Genomic DNA, 19,904 nt, shown 5'->3' with positions numbered 1-19,904 from the left:
TCTGGCAGCTGACCTGAATATTTCAAACATGAAGACAAGTGAATATGAATGTCCATGTTTTTCCAGGAAATGCAGTTGAACAGGCAATTTTGAAATTATGGTTGAAATGACCCCTTGAATTGTGGTGAAACAACCATAAAGACAAATACCACTAACGTCGGGGTTGAACTCCAGCCCACCACCCGTACTGCTCAATATACAGGAAGTGAAAGAGCGGTCAAATGTTCAGACGCAAAAAAAAAAAAAAAAAAAAAGGACTTTCCTTTTGAATGAGGACAAAAGGAGGCCCTACCTTCCTCCCCCTCCTAGCTGATACACACAACTGATAGATCTGGAGGACATATGTTGAAGGGGCTACATAGGGGTTGTTTTCAAACTAGATTCCAAAGCTTTTGAGGGCATGCGGCAGGAACGGGCCTAAATGTGTCTGCAGAGGTTCAGTGAGCTTTCTGCCTCCACTGTGGCGAATTCTCCCCCTCACTGTCTTTCCTTATCGTCCCGTTCTCTTTTTATCTTTCACACAGTCACACAAACACACACACACATGCACGTACGGAATAGCATAATGTCTTCTGCAGCTGTCTCTCAGGAGCAGGACGTGGAAGGGTGATATGATGAAGAGGGTGAAAGAGAAGAGAGGAAAGAAGGAGGAAGAGAAGGGGGGGTAAATCTTGAGGGTCACTGCCACTGGAGTTGGATTCTTTCACACCAGTTGCTGAAAGCTGCACTATGGGAACATGTGTGCATACAAACACACACACACTCGCAGCAGCACCCCCTTACACTGCTTGTGTATTGACGTGATGGTGTACTCCAGGGACAGATGGGCAGGGCCAGTCTTGACCAGGTGTGCTTAATCACACACACCTTGTCCTGCAAACCACAGACCCCACCTCGGAAGGCAAACACACAGGCATGAGGAAGGAATAAGAAAAGACGCAGACTGTAGGAATTTCTTAAAGCTGAAAGGGATACAGCAGCAGTTGAGTGGTGGGTGACTTTCCCACAGTATGGAAGAGAGCAATCCACCTGCACATTCGGCTAAATTGTCTAAATTAAAAGTATGTCCCCCTTTTTCTCTTTTTTCTAACCCTTCTTACCATGGACAGTTAAATGAATGAATCTCAGAGCTCTTTCAAACTCACTTCACAACTAGATAACAGGGGGTAAAGTTTCAAAACAACACGGTGAGTAGGGGTGTGTGCAAGGGTTAGGAGGTGTAATATAACACTGGAGTTGGCTACACTCCCATTAGTGAATTCCAATAACACACAAGCATCCCGGATACAAGACTTATGCCAGTCCTGCTCACACTGTGGATGTAATGTTTATATAGAACAGGAGGGGATGTGACTGCAAGCCCACAAGCTCAGTTCCATAAAGGTTTGGAGTGTTGTGTTAATTATAAATAAAACAAAATAAAATTAAAATTAAAATTTAACCCATATTTTATTCCCAATATAACATAAACAATATATGAGATGTTAAACTGAAACATTTTACCTTTGAATGGAAAACATATGCAAGGATGGACAGAGATTCACCAATCTGAGACAAAGTCAGTCTGAACATGTTGGAACAGTTGTAGGAAAATGTTCCTCGATGTAAAATGGGGAAGAATTTAAAAATTCCACAATCTACCATGTATAATAGAAGATTTAGAGAATCAGAAGGAATCTGGTCAAACCTGGATGCTGTTAATCCTTGACTCTTCAGGGAACATTGCATTAAAACCAAACTTTCTACTGGAAATCACTGCATGGACTTTCTGGACAGTGGTTTCCAGAAATCCCAGTCTGTAAACACAGTTCACCCTGAAATCCACAAATGCAGGTTAAAGCTCCATCATGCAAAGAAGAAGCCACGATCCAGGAACGCCGCTGCCTCTGGACCAACGATCATTTAAAATGGTCTGAGGCCAAGTGGAAAATGGTTCTGTGCTCAGATGAGCACGTGAACTTTTATCTGGAAACCATGAACGTTATGTTCTGCAGACTAAGGAGGAGAGAGAGCATCCAGGTTGTTATCAGTGAACATTTCAAAAGCCTGCATCTCTGATGCTATGGCATTGCATTAGTACCAGGCATGGGAAGCTTCCTCATCTGTGAAGCTCCATCAATGCTGTGAAGTACATGAAGGTTTCAGAGCAACATCTGGTCCCATCCAGACAACAGCTCTATCAGGGAAGACTTTGCAGATTTCAGCAAGACGTTGCTGAACCACATACATGGAGCCATCACGACAACATGGCTTCACAGGACAAGAGTCTGGCTGCTGAACTGGCCAGCATGCAGTCCAGACTTTTCTCCAACAGAAAACATTTGATTTGTCTGGAAAAAGACCGAACATAGAGAAGTGATTATTAATAACATATCTCATAATAAACCTTCCCTTGGTTGTTGTTACAACTGGATGTCTGAACGCTGCTGTCACATCAGCAGTGTTACGCCGGAATCACTGTCGCACCACTCTGGACCAGAACTTCCATTACTGCTGCATATAGATGCAATAAAAGTTTAACAACTGTCCCAGTTAGCAATTACTGGTTCCAGCATCACTCTCCTACCATTCCTGTTGGGTTATAACAATATTGTTTTAATGATCTGGTTTAATATGATTCATCAATAGTTTTAAAAGACTCCCAGAATGTGCTTTTCAGAATCCTGAAAGTCCTTCCAAAGGTTTTAAAGCAGCAATGGTCGACTTTCCTTAAATATTTCCCTTTAATGTAAATACTGGACTTTTTAGTCCATCATAATTATTTTACAGCTGAGGCTATTTAGTGTTGTGCAGAATTTACGTTCAGTACTCGTGCTGTTTGATCATCTTATAAAACTTTACTGCATTTTCAAGGTGGTTCTGAATTTGGCTTGTAATTTCCAACCAGAAATGGTGGGATTTCTGGACACATTTAATGTGTGTGTGAGGCGAAGGTTCATTTTGAAGGCTTGTGGTTCAGCTCTCAGCTGGGGCATTTTTAGAGTTTAATCTGGAGGTTCTGTATCTCCAAACACTGTCCAGAACCAAGCAGGTTAAAGTTATCATGATTACAGACTGGCGCTATGAGTAAGGGCACATTCCCATTGGCCTTTTTTAATCGAATCTGAGTCTGTTTGCTTGGAAAGTCCGCTTTGTTTGGGGAAATGTGAATGCACCAAACAAATTCCGATTTGGACCAAAGAAGTGACCTTGATCCGCCTACAAACGCAGGTCTGAGGGCATTTCAAGTGGACCAAATACAAGAAGCAGACTACAAAAAAAGTCACTTCCTGCATTTGGCGTAGCACTGCATTGTGGGTAAATACATAGTGATGGCGTTAAGGGTCCTCTGCCTCGTCTGTTGTTCATACTACGCCCATTGTTGCAGTGTATTTCTGCAGGATACTTGCAGAAGACAAAACAAAAAACCCAACACAGCGATAGTTTTGTCTCCATGTTTAACTCATAACGGAGTTTTCTTCTTCACGCTTGTTTTCTCATTTGCTAAATTCTAGTGCAGCGCCACTTTTGGTGAGAATTGAGACATATTATTCTAATGGTTTAGCTTGTTTAAAGGAGAAAATTGCACTTTTTCGAGTTAAAACGTGCGTATTAGTGTTGGGCGGAAGTGGTAACATCCCCGGAGGCCTTTCTGTTGAAGAATGGCGGGTTTTTCGTCTGGGCGCTTTATTCGCAGCAAAACTGTTCGCAACGCTGAAGTCTCGCAAACGCATTTTTTTTATTCTCTCCCCCGGATGTCGACATCCCGGGGATCTATTTGCATTAACCAGCCCTTTTCCAGCCTAAATACACCTGCTGGACCTGCTTCCGTTGCTATTAGCAACAAGCTGTGTGAAGACGTGCGAGCAGTGATCATGTCCACTGCTCGGTTGTCTGTTACCAAAGCCAACATAGGAAGGTTTTTTTCCCTCTCCCTTCATCAGCGGAAAAACTACAAGGGACAGATGGATTACATTAATTTTTGCTGATAATGCACCTGCATCTCTGCCGGCTGCGGCCTCTGTTTGTGCTAAACATTTTGTTAACATTTGGGAAAATACCAGGAGAAGACGGCATCTATCCGGTTGGAAAGAGGGACAATTGCAGCTTTAAGCGGCTCACCATCAACGCAGCCGGTAAGTGTCACTACTGCTGTAAAGTTCTGCTTTCTTGTGAATGAGACATGACTTAATCTAACACAGATAAGGCTAAGGCTAATGCTAACGGCTATGCTAACGGGACGAGCCAGAAGGTTTAACATCCTGCGGCATACAAATGAGCCCCAGGTTTTATTTTCTTATATCTATCCTATGCTCTGCCACGTAAATGTTTGTAAATGACTTCTTTATTTATCATTTTTCACGCCTGCTACCACACAGTAAGTACAGTATTTATGATGGATGTAGCTTTGCTGTCCCCACCATGGCATGCAGTTGTAATAATCATAATTATAATTTAACAAGGTGACCATCATGTAGTCTGATGTTGGCACCTGTTGGATATCGGCAGGGAGGATATTTTATTTCCATCATCGCATTTATTCACCGAACCAGAATGCAAACTTTTTATTTCTTACATCTTCAGTCATGTTTGTAAAACGTTTAAAATCTGCAGCTGCAGCCTCTGTGGATGTGGAGGTCTGACTCCTGGTATGATGGATCTGAAAGATATGTTTTATTTTATCTACATGCAGTGAAGACACAGAGGTTAGGGGAAATTGTGTCTGTGTATAACTGTGTGAAATAAAATGAGTGTGTTTTTAATATTCTATCTTAATATTTCAGTGTGTGAAAACCTGTTTTATTTCATCAGCTTTTTATAAATGAAAGTATGCAAAGCACTTCGTGTTGCCTTTGGCATGAAAATGCTTGATAAAGTTTTATTTGATCTATTTGTATTACAATATTTGATTACTCTTAAACTGCAGCTATTTACACCTGCAATCTATTTATGTGATGATCTGATATTTTTATAACTTCTATTTGCAGATTTTAGTCCAGCACATCTCATGCCATACGCAGCACCAGCGGTCTACTGATGTCTAAAAGTCGGTGTTGGAGCAGACTGACCCTACAATGCAGGCAACAACTGGAACACAGCTGTCATCAAGGACTTTCCACCCTCTCTTCAGAAATACAGGTTTGTCATTTGTTTGATTAAGTTTACATACAGAAAATGATAATAAATCAAACACATATACATTCTTAATGGAAGCTAAGAGGCACTTTTATGCTTGTTCTGATGTCAGTATCTGGTCTGTGCAGAAAAGGAACCCAGACGACAGCAGTGAAGGTAACATCTCAGCCAGTCAGATGATGATGAAGAGTGCTGTGGAGGCTTGCTCATCCGGTCCAGAACCACAAGTCTCCACATAAAACCCAGAAAACTCAGCTACTGTGTTAACAGAATCAATAACTAAGAGTGAAAATTATCATTTTTATTTTATTACATTGAAAATGAGCATTGATTTTATTTCTGTACACTAATAAAGATATTGTGTTTTAAAGAGCTTTATTTTTTTACTTCTGCTTTACATTTTACATTCAGAAGTCAGATGCATAAATGTGTATATGGTAAAGTTCTATATTTACTTTAATTCAATTGCTATTGTCCTAAGTGACTGCAACAAAGTTACTATTTGTTATATGTAATATGAAATGGAAAGAACATAAATAATCAGTTATTTTACAGTTATTTGCCATTTGATTAGCTTTATTTCTGAATTTTTGGGCATTGAAGAGAAACTTGCCTCTCAGTCCCTCCGACAGGTAAATGTACATAATCCTGCTCATAAATGTTTCCTGCATTTTGTAATGAAAAAGCATCGAAGCAGACTGGTTCCACGCCAGGATGTTGGGTCAGACAGAGGAGTTCGACCTGCTTTATCCTTCTCAGCACCAAAGGAAATGAAAAGAGAAATTTTATTTTCTAAGCACGGTAATAATATCTTGCTATTTCTGTTGGCATGTGCAACTTAACAGAAACAATTAGACCAACGTAGTAGATGGTAAGTGATGCTAGAATATATATAAAACACGAGTCTACATTAGTCAGATGGAAACCTGATCAATGATAGAAGATATCTGACTTCATGTTATTATCTGTACAGTAACACAGCAGCCCACATCAGTGGTTGCATCAACCAGAGATCTGTCATGTTGACATAACGACATTTTTCACATTCCTGACTAAAACAGGAAATACAAATAAGCTAAGTAATTTAGAAAAACACGTGACGGTAAATAAAACCTCAATAAAAAGCGCTGTTCCGTGAAACTCCGTGTGGTTAAAATGTGTGTGTGCTTATCTGGGTGCAGACTGGCTGTAACACCGGCAGCTGAACACTGAACGTACCGACCGGTTCAGTCAACATCCGTTTCATTTTTTACGTCTGTAACCTCGGATTGTGTTAAAAAGTACATTTATTGTTTAAAAAACGGTCCAACACGGAATAAAACTGAGACGTATTAACATGAACGACATGCCTCGTTGTCAACATGCTATCTGAACAGGCAAGGCGAGCAGACATTAAAAGTGGCGACTTTACCATTCAGAGACAGTTTGTTGTAAACGTGCTCCTTACACCATCTCGGTATCTTCTCTCTCAGGCTCAGAGTCCGGTTCAAACATCAATGCTGAATTCAGAAAGCTGCTGCTGTCGGGTTAGCTGCTATCACTAGCCGCTAATGTTTTTAGCATCGAGGCTACTGGCCGCGCCCCCCTTCCGACTCCGGACTTCCAGCGATCAATCAGCGAGCAGCTCATTAACATTATTTTAATCCATATCCAGGTTGGTGAAAATCTCGTGTGAATTCTCGCGAGAAAATGTTTATTAAGAATAAAGTGTCAGAAAAAGCACTTTTATAATTTTTTTTTTTGTTTAATTTAAAGTTTTTAAACAGTTATTCAAAAACCATTAGAGGACAGTGGGCACATGAAAAGACCAGGTTATGACTCCTTTAACCAAAGTGCAGCATGAACACAATCTCGCTCCGCATGGATGCACACCCCTACAAATGAGCCGAGTTTCAGGTTAGGCCGTGTAGCTGACTGTGCTGATGTGACTGCACCTTAAGTTCTGTGAAGGACTGCGTACCTGTTTGAGGTGCATCCTGCTCCCTCACACCCTTAGCAGCTTGGATAGGTGCCAGTCACCACTGTGACCCTGAATAGGATGAGGCAGGTATGGAAAATGAATTGATTATTTCAAAAAGTCTTCAAGAGAAATTTAATTAAAACAATTTTTTTGTTTGAATTATTTTTAGTTTTTAGTACTGACAGTTGAGTAGTTGAGTATTTTTGGACCGTTTTTGAACCATCTGTTCGCAACGTCCCTTTAATGGGAAACCTGCTGTTATAAAAGGTCAAATAAATGTGCTTTGGGTGATTCTTCTTAAACCTTGGAGTCCGACTTTAGTCTTTAGTTGTTCCCTGAGAAAAGACTTGAACTTAACTTCTTAAAACCTTCTGCCCTGAGGAGAAAAAAGAAATCATGGCCTGAAAATGACTTCAGTATGACTTCAACATCCTCATTTAATGACTGGAGATTTATGAATATGTTAATCTGGTTGTTCCCACATCTGTGCAAACCCCCAGATGACCTTGCCTCCTCTTAGTCCTGCTATGCTACGTGTTTCCTGCGGTGGACGTCATCTGGCTGCATAATAGTTGGAGCTGGTCAGGTTTGTGGCAACAGCAGCTTTATTTCCAGACTGCATCTGCATTTATAACAAAGAGCAATAGAGCAGATTGTTCATCTGCTGTGGATAATGCCACATTCTCTGTATCAGTGGATTATGGATAAAAATCACAATCAATAAAATAAAAATGTGACCAAAAAACTTTATAAATGACAAGAGTTGAAAAAGTATGAAAGCTAAACTGTACACAGATGTCTGACACTGGAAAGTTACCTTGTAATGAAAGAGCAAAAAAATGTATCTATGAAATACAACCCAAAAGAGAGAAAAACAGTATTAGCAAGTGTGAAATATTATCACATAGAATGCTACATTTGGTGACGTACCTTCATTTGTGACTAAATGTTCAACAGGTCTGTTGCCTCCTTTATCTACTTGAACAAGAGAATTCGACTTCGATAAAATATTTAGAGAGAGAGAGAATTAATTTGACAAAAAATGTGAATTTACAATGTAATATAAAAAAAGAAAAAAAACAGCCTTACTTGTAAGTGTTATAATAATTGTATATCTTCCTTGGTATTGCACGTGTCTGGAGCCTTCGTCTGGAACTTTTCAGTTCCTCGTTACTGAAGTGACTAATCTAAAGTTTGACTCTTTTTTTTTTTAATGGAGGGGGGTGCCAATACACGGTAGCATGACTGTATATCCGTTTGCAAGCATGTGAAAGCTGGTTGCTTTGTCAAGTTGCGTCCCAGCTAAAAAAAAAAAAAGAAGAATAGTTTGGTTTCTCAGCATCAGGACATAACAGCTCCAGAAATGCATATGAAGATGTTATTGTACCCTCCAACAATGTCAGAAAGTTACATAATGCGTCTTCAAAGAGCCTTTTGGCAGATCATGTTGTCGTTCCTTTGCATCAATAAGATCAGTAGTAAAGGACTTCATTCATAACAACATTACTTCCTGTGCTTTCAGAATGCTGCGTTCATTCATCACTCCTTGAACATGTGGAATGACTTTCGATCATACAGCATAGTAACATTTACCTTCCAGTCAGGATATTAAATATCACATCTGAGGTACAATCCATTGATCCAGTGTGGGAGAATACCTTCAAATCATGAACTTAAGAACATTTGAGTACAACGCGCTGAAGTACTGTATTATGTAATGTAATTCTGCACGTGAGTCACGGTCATGGTACACTGCATGTTCTGCAAGAATGGAATGTCCTGATCGTCCGTCAACACGTTCGTTTAGCACAACTTTACCTGACACCCACGGCTAATCGGTTGGCACAGTTTATGCAGAGCATCTATTGCTCTGCTGTTGTGAGGAGCCAGACTGAACGAGCACACCCCCCATGTCCAACTCACTACAAACTCAACCCCAGCTGTCACAAATAAATCCCCAATCCAAGCTCGATTCTTCACTTTATATTAACCCTCCGGTAACCTCTGGAAATATGTCCCAGTCTGGTAATCAGCCAAAATGGCCCCGATTTGCAAAATATGTCACATACTCACACACTCAGACACATATTGTGTGCACATGAGTGTTTGCAGACACATTTCCTGTCTGGGAATCAGACACACACACACACACACACACACACTGAGAGATTAACACAAGCTCACGTGCTTTGAGGTTATTGTATGGAGGCTACGCACACAAAGTTGAGTTAGCGCTGACAGGTACAGTGTGCAGACACACATCAGTTGCTTGAAATCCCACCCCACTGACCAGCACCTATGTGCACACTCGGAGAACTTGCACACGGTGCGTGAGCGTGGCTGGAGGTGCTTGGTGCTGCTTCTAGCTCAGATTACAGCTCGCAGAAGCAGCTCCTTCTGCTGCGGTGGCGGCTCTCATTCCTCTGCAGCCACATGAAGGGAGGCCGGCTTCCCTGCTAAACAGACGCTTTAACGCCGCACTGCAGACGGGTCCCACCAACTTAGAGAAAAATGAAGCAGAAAGGAGATGGAAAGAGACCTCCACCCCGATACAGCGCAGCCCCACCACAGCCATTATGAGCAGATTCAATGGAATCTAAAGCGAAGGATGTGGCAGGCTGTCTCAGATGCTGTTTATGTAACCATGAAGACAAGCTGAGTGGCGAATATTGAGCGGAGAACAGCGGAGGCCAAAGACAGAATAAAGCCATCCATTCTCTGCCTTTTTGTCTAACAGGGTGAACGTTTCTCTGGAGCCCTTCAGCTGCCCTGTTCTTTCCAACGGCTTAATGAGCCTCTAACAGAGCAATTACTGACTAAATCTGGCATTCGTGTGAGTGTTTAAAGCTGATTGGAAAATAAGGCAACAACAAGCTGATGATCATCTGTAAACAAAAAGAGAGGATCTGTTTTGGGATAACTTTGGACTGTGCTGTTGTTCTTCACAAGGTTTTAAAAGTAGGGAGCTGTGTATGAGTTGTCCACAACCATAAAACTCTTCATTTCACTCATCTGGACTGAGTCGCTGTTCTGTATCCTCCTCATGCTTTGTATTAGACTGCCCCCTAGTGTTGGCAAGTCCTCTGCCTCTCCTGCTGGCTTCCTCTTGTCTTTGAGCTTGACGTTATCTAACAGTTATTAGCATCGAGGGAATCTGGACTTGAGTGAAACAAGCAGATGTGGAGGTGATAATGACCCTCAAAGTCCTCTTGTCCTTGGCTCTGGGAGTTTTCCCAGACTTTGTGCCCAGTCAGCTGAATTAGAGGAACAACAAGCGCTCAGAGAGTCAGAGCATTATTGTATATGTGGATGGTGAAAGATGGAAAAATCATGTTGGCAGTGTTTGATCAGTGTTCTGTAGAAGCGTTGCTCAACACAGATTACTTTCAGGGATGTGTCAACCTTCCGCTTGTAATTCATCCCCGTGTTTCTGCTTCTGCTGCCAAGATGATGGAAACTGTCATGCATCTGTTGAATATTTCTCCTGTGTTGCTGTACTTTTTACTTTAAGTTTAAGTACAGAACTGAACCACTTCCAGCCCTGGTTGCTCCACTTGAAAAGGTCTTGAAGGATCCAAAGAACAACCGAGCAATGAAACCTTAAATGTTGAGTATAACCTGCATTTGAAGTTTCAACAGGAAAATCGAAAGTTATATGACACTGAAATTATCCTTTTAAAACTTTAAACTGGTTTTGGTTCAGTAAAATGTGCTTAAATGAATGTAAGTTTGGGCTCTTTTATTGGTGTGGTTGTCACAAGACTTACGGTCAGACATGAATCCGGGATGAAGACTGAAAGATTTCTCGGCAACTCCTGATTTTAACACGATTCTAATTGTTTAATTACAATTCCTGCATTTTTCTCCCTGTGTAATCTGTGGATCCCAGGTGGTTCCTGCTCACGCGCCTGTAGACGTGAATCTGGTTTCCAACAAGCTAATTTCCCACAACAAAATAGAAGAGTGGGATTTTCCAAAAGTTCGAAATTACACTTCTTTAATGGATTTTAGCAGGACAATTTTGTCCCCAGTTTTATCTTACATGGATTCTGACTCAGTACTGACTCAGTATCAAATAAACAGTGAAAAAGTCAAGCCTATCAGTTCAGTAGTTGATAAATTATCAGTAAAGTAGCAGACTTAACTGATCTATTGAATGGAAGGTGGTATGTTTGGCTCTTTGTCACTTTTATGCACTTCCATATAAACACCATTTACATAAAATCATATTTACATCAAACAATTTTATCTGTTTCCTGCACTGTTGCTTTTGTATTGGTCCAAACCCTCTATTTATGTCCTAAAATTGTCTTTTTCTTTGACTCTTTTTGCATGAAAACTACTCAGATTATTTTATTGCAGACTTATGTCATGACCCATGACGTGTGACATATCCATAACACACAACATACTCTGTTGTGAGACTGAATCTGACTCACACTTTACAGGGGACAGCATGGTATAGAAGTTCAAAATACCATTTTAATATAAAATTGTGTGCTTAAATGTCTTTAGACACAATTTGTCTCACTTTATTAATAGAAGAAAATGCAGTGCAGCCAGTTTCTCCCAGTGGACAAGCCTGGAAAATGCATTCCTAGTGGTGACATCCTGCAGGTTGTGTTGGAACCAAGCGGCAACCTCCGGCGGTTAAAAGTGAAGCCTACGCAGAAGTGCATAAAACTGCAGTTCCCCCTTCATCCACTAGGGGCTGCAAAACAGCAAATCCCCATAGACTCCCATGTTAAAAAGACCAACTTCACAGCAGAAATAAACATATTTACAGCCTGGTTCAAATATTCGTTGTCGATTAATAGGTCATGTTTACCTTCATGACAACTGTGGGGGGAGTGAATTTTTTTCTAACTCACCCGTTTAAAAGTCATTTAATGTCAAATTTCGGCATATTTAGGGGCGTGTCCTTTTGATTGACAGGTACCGATCTCTTCAAGTCAGAAGAACATAGAACAACCGCGGTGTTTAGCCGGTTAACAATGTGACTTAGCTTTAGCAAGCTTACCTTCATTAGCTGGTTAGCTCCCGTTATCTCGGGGTTAGCTTGGTTAGCTTTTAGCTACAGAAAGCTCAGAGTTTGCTCGATGTCAATCATCCGCCATGACGCTCACAGCCCCCCTCTCAGCTACACCTCTTTGCCCATATTTGTATTTTCCGGGCGAGACGATGCACATGACGCTGCCAAGATGGCTATGATAGGAACCGCCCACCGAGCCTCAATTCAGCTCTTCAGAAACCTACGGGTGACGTCACGGACGCTACGTCCATCGTTTTATATACAGTCTATGGTTTGGAGCACAAGCTCCACTTTCTGAGATAATCAGGACAGTTTATCAATAGTAATACTATCAATACTGCAGGTATTGCTGAAATTGTTAAAACATATCTGCTTCTGTAAAGTTTGAATATGAGCATGCTCAACCAAGTGCTCATATTTCCAGTCAAAGCTTGTAGGTTCCTGCGACTACTGCAGGGTGATTTGACAGAGGAGTAAATGTTACTCCTCAGTAACCTTACTCTCAGGGTGTTTGTGTCTTTTATTTTTAACCAGTAAGAATGGGACCAGTAGGACGTTTAATTTAAATGCCCTACTGGTCCTGCACACGGAAACGTCTGGATTTAAATTAGTTTGAGTGTGTGTGAGAGAATCATTGCTTTTCTTTTTTACCCCGGACCTCCTGACCTGTAACACATTCTCACAAGACTATGTGGCACTTTCCAAAAGTCATTCATCTCCCCGAGCAAGGCAGGTTTCAGTGCATACCTCTGACACGCACACACACACACATGAATACACACACCTCTGTGCATTAACAGTACAGTGTATGTTTAACTAGGCAGCTGGAATAGTCCCCCAGCAAGAGGTGTTGATGGATGGATGTCAGAAACCAATGACCTGCCTGAGTCTCCTCTATTTCACACAACCACATTAACTTGGTCATCAATCAGTATGTGCGTGTGTGTGCACATGCATGTGTGTGTGTCTGAATGTACTCAAACTCCATGTGTTCAGCTATACTCCAGCCAGTATATGCTGCAATTGAGAATCCATATGTTGTAGGGATTCCCTTATTGATGATCAGGACACACACAGAGTTGGTGGGATGAAGATCTATACTGCTCACCTGCAGAAGCCCCTCGTTGGAGTCAATCACGAGACAAAATATCGGGCTAATTAATGAAAAATACTATCCAAATCAACAATGAATACTTGTTATGAGAAAGAGGAGCACGAGGAAGAAGGGAGTAAGAAGTGAGAAGAAAGCCAGAGAGATTGTCAGATCTGAGGTGTGAAGTGTGTGTTTTTTGTACATGTTAAATTAATGTCCAAAGCGTTGACGAGTGAACAGACCCGGACACATGCAACAACACACAGCCATTCCTTCTTTACTGCTGGCTTTCTGACACACACACACACACACACACACACACACACACACACACACACACACACACACACACATACACTTGTGAAGAATCTCCCTCCATGTATGATGCAGAAAACAAAAGCTACAAACCTTATGTTCATGTTGCATTTGTGTGTGTGTGTTTGTGTGTGTGTGTGGTCTTGTTTTTCTCGATTTGTCGGATCCAGGAGATATATGGGGATCAAGATGGTGGACCTCACAAGTTTAAATGTTTTATACAGTCTGAACTTGTTTTCGTGGAAAGGGTGCAGTAGAAGTCAGATTTACTGGAGACATCTAGCTGTCATGTTTGGAGGTGGTGTGTGGATGTGGTGGCAGCGGTATATACACACATGTAGGTATATGTATGTGTGTGTGTGTGTGTGTGTGTTTCTCTCCTGCTGGGCGCCACCTCATGACCCAGTCCCTTCTGTTACATCCTCAGTGGTTTCTTAAAGTGTTTCCAGACGCAGCAGCAGAGTCTATGGGTACTTTACTATGTACTGTCTATTGGTGTCAGGAGATCACACAGTTGGGCCTTTTAGTAGCTTTTTGTGATGCTTGCAGACATGATTTTAAAAAATGCCTAAAGAAATACTCATTGACTGTTAAAATCATATTGTGACATGGCAGAATGGGAAATGCTGAAACACACATTTTTACATAACATTCAGTAGGCTACATACAGGTAATATTGACTAAATTATATTCAAACTGGACTTTAATATTAAAGCAGTAATTACATCAGCAATAACTAGCATTCTAAATCTAGATAATGTCACTGCAGATCTACAGAAAGCCAATGCCAGATTTCTACACTGACATCAGACAGAAAATGTCCACGCATATATACGTACATTTGACCAGATTTAAAGATACCAGATAAACTAATATGTCCCCCATAAATATGTGTCACTGCTGCTCGTCAAAGTGAAGAAAGACATTAAACAAGAACTATCAATGTCTTTTTCATGTGCCATCAAGTACTAAATATGTTATAAAATGTTTTAATGTTTTATATTTACAAGGGGGCTGCAAGGTGATATAGTGGTTAGCACTGTGGCCTCACAGCAAGAGGTTCGATCCTCAGCTGGGACAGTGGCCTTTCTGTGTGGAGATTGCATGCTGTATGCATGGGTTCTGTCCGGCTTCCTCCCACCGTCCAAAGACATGCATGTTAGGTTAATTGACAACTCTAAAATTGCCCATGTGAAAGGTTGTTTCTCTCTGTGTGGCGACCTGTCCAGGGTGTACCCCGCCTTCCCCCAAAAGACTGCGGGGATAGGCTCCAGCTTCCCTGAGACTCTTGACTGGCCTAAGCTGTTAGGATAATGAATGACAGGTATTTACAATGGAGACTAAATGCTGAGAGCTGCTTGTTAATACAAAGAACTCGTCAATCAATCGCATGGCAGCAACTCAACACACATAGTCAAGATGACTTGCTAAAGTTCAAACTGAGCATCAGAATGAGGAAGCAAGACGATTTATTTACATTAAACGTGGCACGTTGTTGGTCTGAGTGTTTCAGAAACTGCTGATCTACTGGGATTTTCACACACAATCCTCTCTGGAGTTTATAGAGAATGGTCTGAAAAACAGAATATATCTAGCGAGCAGCAGTTGTCTGGACCAAAATGTCTTATTGATTTCAGAGTAGAATAATCAGACTGGTTAGAGATTATGGAAAGGCAACAGGGAGTCAGACAAGCACTGGTTCCAATGAAGATATACATTATAGAATCACTAAACACACAAACCCACAAGAACAAGAAACTGACACTGCAATTCACAGACTCACCAGAACTGGACAATTGAAGATGGAAAAATCCCGCCTGGCTTGATAAATCTCAATTTCAGCTCCACATTCAAGGCTCAGCATTTGGTGGCAACAACATGAAAACACGAATCCATCCTGCCTTGGATCAATGCTCCAGGCTGCTGATGGTGTCATGGTGTGGGGGATATAATCTTGGCCAAATTCAAACCTCTATGCACCACAGCTTACCTGAGTATTGCTGCTGACCATGTCCATCCCTTTATTAGCACAGAGTAGCATCTTCTGATGGAAACTTCCAGCAGGATGATGCATCATGTCACAAAGCTCAACACATCTCCAGCTGCTTTCTTCAACATGACGATGAGTTCACTGTACTCCAACGGCCTCCACAGTCACCAGATCTCCGTCCAACAGAGCAGCTTTGGGATGTGGTCGAACGGGAGATTCTCATCATGGATGTGAACATCATGAACAAATCTGCAGCAACTGATGCTTCATGTCAGCATGGAATCTCTGAGGACGTTTCCACATTGTATTGAATCTATTACACAAATAATTAAATCAGTTTTGATGGAAAAAGGCTTTAATACGGTACTAACAACTAGCATAGCAAGTGACTGGTGAGTGGATATTCTTTGTATTTACCATAAGGGTTACAGCGACCTGGTATTTTTAAAAGATGGTCATAGAAAGAAGAAGTACCATCATTAACGACCATAGAGTGATCACAAAACATTAAACTGAGTAACTCAGAGCCACTACTTAACTCAACTACTGTGTCAAACTAGCATCAAGTTTTACAACTTAGAGCTGATGGCTGCATGGAAGATAAAGCCATTAGGTAATGACAGTTTTCTACCATCATAATTGTTCCTCTGAGTTGTGAAAATTGGGTTATTTTCTCACTAATGCAAGAGTCATTCTCAAAACCAAATGGTTTCAGTGGACGCAGCAGCAGTTTCAATGTGGTACTGGGATGGAAAAAGCACTGCTTTGTTTAGGTGGAGAGGAGATTTCATGAAGAATCAGCTTTTTGGACCACAGGAACAGAAAGAATTCACAGTCAAATGCCATAATTATACTAATAAATTCTACTACATTGTGATTAAAGGGCACAAACAAGCTATGTGGTAAGTCAGAAACTTGCAAACGCACAATCAGTTGTTAATGAATAGAGAATCTATATGGGTCGTTTAATGGCAGCTTTTTTTCTGTGGTCGTCACTAAATGATGACTCTGTCATCAAAACCTAATCTGTGAAAGTCTTTTATGCATATGTGTTAACAATCAACCTTAGCTAAGCCCTAAAGTGCAGCATGTTGCTGTAAAACAGAGGTTTTCTGCAATGAGCATGCAGATGTTTACAGCAGTGCTGACAGACTCCGTGCACACAAACACACCCAGCAAACTGGACCTGGCCTGTACACACACAGTGCGCACACACACACACACACACACACACACACACACACACACAAAGCCAAACACAGCTTTCCTACAGTATGCCAGTGTGAATTGTGTTACAAGAGCTGAGGAATCTGACTGCTGGATATTTCCTCTTTATTCCTCTGTCAACCATTCATCTTTCAGCTCTAAGGGAGGAGAAAAGAACGAGAGCTGCGAGCGTACACAGACAGAAGTCAGACAGAAGAGATAGAGAGAGATGGTCTCTTCATTCACCCACTGGCCACCAGCCAGGGACATTCTGTACTGGTTTGTTTGTGGGGGGAAATGGAGAATACATTTCTCTTCCTTAAGAATCTGACCTTCCTGTCTGCTTCTCCGACCAGTTACCGCCTGCAGATTTCTCTGTCTGATGGCTTTCTCTCTGTGGGCTTGCTCATTTAAAAGCCTGAATGAATGAAACTGGAAAAGATTAATCTAAAGTGAAAACTGAAGATGTCAAATATGTGAAAAGAAAAACTGCTTTAGTGGCAAAAACTTGAAATATTTGCTTTCTGTGTAAAAGTATCAGTCTCTCACATCATTCTGGAGGAAATTTGTCTCACATAATGGTGGTAGTACAGTGTCATTCAGTGAAATAAGTCTGGAGTGGCAAGTAGGTTAATGCTATTCGTCATCATTTGTGATGAAACAAGTAGGCAAATGCCTCACTAAAGCTAAAGTACTAAAGCATTAATGTACAAGTACACCTTTTTTTTGTTTGTTTGTTTGTTTTTTGTTTGTTTTTTAAAAATTAGATTAAATAAAATCAAGCATTTCCAGTTGGTTTAAATCCATACATTTAGATTTTAGTGGTTATTCCCCTAATACATTAAATCTCATGGTTGACAGATGGTTTACTTTGTTTTCGCCTGATCATGTCTTAGCACCTTTACATGTGCCAGGTGATATTTTCAAGAGAGAAACATTAAATTCACCTTCTCGGAAAGCCTGACAATTTAAAACAAGAAAAGAAAGTGGAGACCAAAATCTTGTGACCATATTTGTAAAGAAACATGCAAAGGATTCAAAGACTGATCCTAAACCTGTTCAAGCCAAAGAAAGTTTAGCAACTAGGTTAGCATAAGCTACAAGCTAACTGTAGTTCTAACAAGCTAGCTGTAGCTCTAACAAGCTAGCTGCTGTGTTTAAATATAGAAACACCTTTACTGAAGAAGAATATATTACAAATGTGAAGGAACAGTAAGTAACAGGAAGTGTTTCCTTGTTGGATGGTCTTTATAAGCATCATCCAGCTCATTAATCTGCTTTTATAGCCTGCTACTTTACTGGTTTAGGTCAGGCTCATCACTTTCAGCAGCTATTTTTCTTGACACCAGGAAGCTCTTAACAAGGTTGCATGGAGCAGGCAGGCAACGTTAGCGACTAGCTATCAGATGAAGGGGACCTCTTAACAACTGAAAAGATACATATGAAAGTTGTGAAGACAAAGATAGCTACAGGAAGACCAAATGCAGTTTAATAAATTATTAAGTGGGAAAGAAAAAACCTTTACATTACTACTGCAGCTCCACAGAGGCGCTATTCATAAACAAGCAACTTTAGCCATGATTTCTTAAGGGGTGATGGTCAGCATTATAATTCTTCTTATTTACTGTTACTTGAGTTTATATGGGTTTGAAAAAAAACTACATGGTTTCTTAATGTTGTGACTTTGCATCTGTTGCTATATGCTAGATTGCCCTGACTTACAACCAAAGCCAAATAAAGCTTGTTGATATGCCTGTCAGAACGATTAGATACCAGACAGCTCAAGAGCTTACTAGCTTTTCACTTGTGTACAGATTGTGTATATTCAGAAGTATATGAATTTTACTACTATAGAGATATTTGTAGGCTTTAAAGCTGGAAACATTTAATGTTGTACCAGTGCAGGTGCAGCAGCAGCTAACAGGAGATTCTGTCTTCCTGTACGGCAGTGAGTTTAGGATTCACAAGGCTTACTGTTACAGGTAAATGGCTGATTCCAAAACAGGAAGAATAGATGCGGTAAACCATCTCTGACCTTCTCAGGCAAGGATTTGTAGTAAAAAAAGGTAGTTGAACTTTCATTTGTCTTTCACCACAATGTTACACACAGTCCAAAACAATTTGCCTCCACTTTTGAGCAGAATACTGGGCAGTGTCATGAATGATCCTTGGGATGATAGATGGCAGATGGAACATCATTCCTCTTGCACACTGTATGTTCACAGTGACACTAATGTTGCGGTAATTGACAAAGTTGAAAGGATATCCAGAATTTGCTAAGGACTGACTAAACTGGTGTGATCCAATAGACCTGAATCAAGTTAAATGCTGCACTTGAGGAAGGGCAGGAAATATATGAAAATGTCCTTGAAGTGAAACTTTAACATACTTAAAAAACAACGGTAAGGGAAACAACTTCTACCCATACTTGGTTATTTCTCTTCTTTACCAACTGATGTGTTATGTATTGTTGGACAGCCTGGTTAGTCATCTTTACAATGATGTATAACTCATTAGGATCCCTACAATAATCTCCTGTCAGTATTCACACTTGTTCTGAGTCATTTGTTGGATCTGATGATTGAACTCTCCAACAGTAATTGGGACCAAACAACACATATTTGTACGTTTCCACACTTGTGGTCATATTTTGCTGTGTGATGCTAGTCCATCCCTCAACCAGTGGTTACTGAAGGTCACCCAGCATGAATGCGTTGGTCATTGTAGTGCAGCACACCTAAACCAGGCCAAGGTCTGAACTCCTGGCAGGTCATTTCATCCTCTCCGCTTCCAGATTCTGGAGGTACTTTAATGATTATAGTTCTGTGGGGGAGAACCATGTCATTCTGGCAGATGGAGTCAGATCCCACACTCTGGAGAAATGGAATTGCCACTGACTCCAGAATCTCCTTCCAATATTTCTGTCTATTAGTTAGGTGGCATTCAGGTGCCAGTAATACATCTGTAACTGGAACACAGCTGGCAGTGCTTAAAGTTTAAAAAAAAAAAAAAAGAGTGAACCAAGGGGAGAATATTGCAGGGATTTTGGCACATTTGGGGGGGGTCACTACCTCCACGTTTAGCTGCGTTTCTCATTTCACAGAAGCATAATCTATACAGGCTATACTTCACCGTAAAGGTGACTAATCAGGCTTTCCAACAATGCATAATACTAACCCAATTATTTTTATTA

This window comes from Telmatherina bonti, assembly GCF_933228915.1.
Source record: "Telmatherina bonti genome assembly, chromosome: 11".
Lineage (NCBI taxonomy): Eukaryota > Metazoa > Chordata > Actinopteri > Atheriniformes > Telmatherinidae > Telmatherina > Telmatherina bonti.
This window is presented reverse-complemented; position numbering follows the sequence as displayed.